The sequence below is a fragment of the Phycodurus eques genome, chromosome 7 (genome assembly GCF_024500275.1).
Source record: "Phycodurus eques isolate BA_2022a chromosome 7, UOR_Pequ_1.1, whole genome shotgun sequence".
In the NCBI taxonomy this organism is placed as follows: domain Eukaryota; kingdom Metazoa; phylum Chordata; class Actinopteri; order Syngnathiformes; family Syngnathidae; genus Phycodurus; species Phycodurus eques.
In genome coordinates this window covers 14,647,396-14,649,895 of record NC_084531.1, presented here as the reverse complement: position 1 = coordinate 14,649,895, position 2,500 = coordinate 14,647,396, and positions in this window count along the sequence as shown.

Below are 2,500 nucleotides of genomic sequence, written 5' to 3'. Positions count from 1 at the left end.
GCAAATACAGTGGTACTTTGACTTTGGAGTTACATATAGTAAGTAATAAGATAATTAAATTAAATAATAAAGAATCACAGTTTGTACTGCTTCTTCTACTGCAACTTGGCCACTGGGGGCAGTATAATACAGTCATGCACATGCAAAGGAAGAACAGTTTCACAACTACTGTAAGTGACACAGTAAGCTGCAGTAATATTAATTTTTGCAGAGGATAAAGAATATATTGTCTGTCTACATGTTGCTTCACCATTTGTGTTCAAATATCCGTTTGCTTAAAGCATTATAACACCACAACTGAGATGCGATTATTTGGCCTGTCTATAGCGTTTTGCATTGTTTTTTAGCATTAAGCTAAGCAGACTTAAGGCAAAGCTAGGAGGTTGTTTTAAATACACAATGTGTAATTCTCTTTGTTTTATGCTTCGTTTGACAGTAAACTTCAAGTGGGAGTGTCAAAAAGCACCTTTAAGCTTTTGATGAATTGTTCACTATCTGCCAAACTGCTACTTGTGAAGAGAGTTGAGTTGATTCATTATCACCAGAGGTGGGACCAAGTCATTGCTTTGCAAGTCACAAGTAAGTCTCTTTGCCGTCAAGTCCCAAGTGGAGACGGGCAAGTCCCGAGTCAATTCCCAAGTCCCACACTTTGAGTTTCAAGTCCTTTCAAGTCATATAAAAATATATTTTAATATACATATTTATATTTAATTTATATGTACATATTATATACTGCACATATATATTTCATATATTTTAAAATCCATATTTATTTAGCAAAACTAATTTGATAAACAAGTACATTGAACCTTTATAAGAAAATTATTAAGCTGGAATAAGTTGCCAACAGAAGTGACGTCAGCCCCAAGTGTGCATGTTTTTAAGTCCAGGTTAAAAACGCTTCTTTTTTCCCCCATGTATTTTAGAGCATTTGCACTTTTAAATGATATTCCTCTCACTGTATGCTGTTTTAATTGTATTTTAATTGTATTTATTTTTTCCTCTTTGTTTTAAATGTTTATAAGCTGTTTTTTCTTTGTTTTTAAATACTTTTAATCATGTAAAGCACATTGAGTTACCTTGTGTATGAAATGCACTATAAAAATTAATTTGCTTCGCTTTGCTCATACAGCTACTTCTGTTTGATCCTGGTTTGCATCCATTCATCCATCCATTTTCTGAGCCGCTTCTCCTCACTAGGGTCGCGGGCGTGCTGGAGCCTATCCCACCTGTCATCGGGCAGGAGGCGGGGTACACCCTGAACTGGTTGCCAGCCAATCGCAGGGCACATAGAAACAAACAACCATTCGCACTCACAGTCATGCCTGCGGGCAATTTAGAGTCTCCAATTAATGCATGTTTTTGGGATGTGGGAGGAAACCGGAGTGCCCGGAGAAAACCCACGCAGGCACGGGGAGAATAGGCAAACTCCACACAGGCGGGGACGGGGATTGAACTGTATCCGCTTTGTCCATATTTTGCTAAGGCTGCCCCCCTTTCCTCTGATTGGTTGCCTCCGTTGTAGAAGACCCACTTGACAAACACTTGTGAGAGCACATGTGTTTGTCATGTTGACAGCGTTGGCTCGGGAGCAGAGATGTAGCCGTAGATCTTTGCTAGTGACGTGGATAAGCTTGAGAGAGTCAAATGACCTGAATGTGTCGATGATTTTAATTAATATTTCACATTTACTGAGGCACCATAGAGACAATATTACATCCCAAATACTAGAAAAAAAATGGTTTGGCAAAATATGGGGCGTGGCCTAATGAGTGATGTTGGCTTCCAACAAAAAGCGGCGGGGTAAAAAAAAAAAAAAAAAAAAACAAGTGACAGCCAGCAACACGAAAAACTCATCAAGCGTGGGTGCTCGTAAGTCAAGATATTATATGCTGACTTCTTGGTGTACCCAAAGGTAGTGTCAGTGTCATGGGGGCGCAATCGGGGACAAAAGCCACCCCCCAATGAGTTAGTGCAGCATTTTCGTGCCAAAATTGAAATATTTTCTTACCGATATGTAAATCTATTTATTTAAGCCACTAATAGTGAGCTAAAAATAAAAAAAGAATCAAACAAAAATAGGGAAAACGGTGTTGATCATTTGCATATGGTCACGTTACATTCTGTCAAAGTAACGTATACACGCATCTGACAGTCATGCTAAGTCTTAAGTCAGCTGACTGGTTTCAAGCATGGCCTAACATTTGGAGCCTTCACAGCAATATGAGAGAATTTATTCTCCACTCTGAAAAAACACGTTTTCAGATGCAGGTGCACAATGCTCCATAAAGAAAAATGTCCGGTTGGTTCAGCTGATGTTTGAGAGAGCTGTAACCAGAAAATGCACAAACAAATTCAAGAATACAATTGCATATAGAAAAATGCCATATTTGTCGCCTAAACTCTTCTAAAACTAAAACGTGATTAATTTATCTAATGCCCCTCATGTTATACCTGTTTATAACACTTAATGTTGTTTGTATGTGTGGGCGCGCACGTT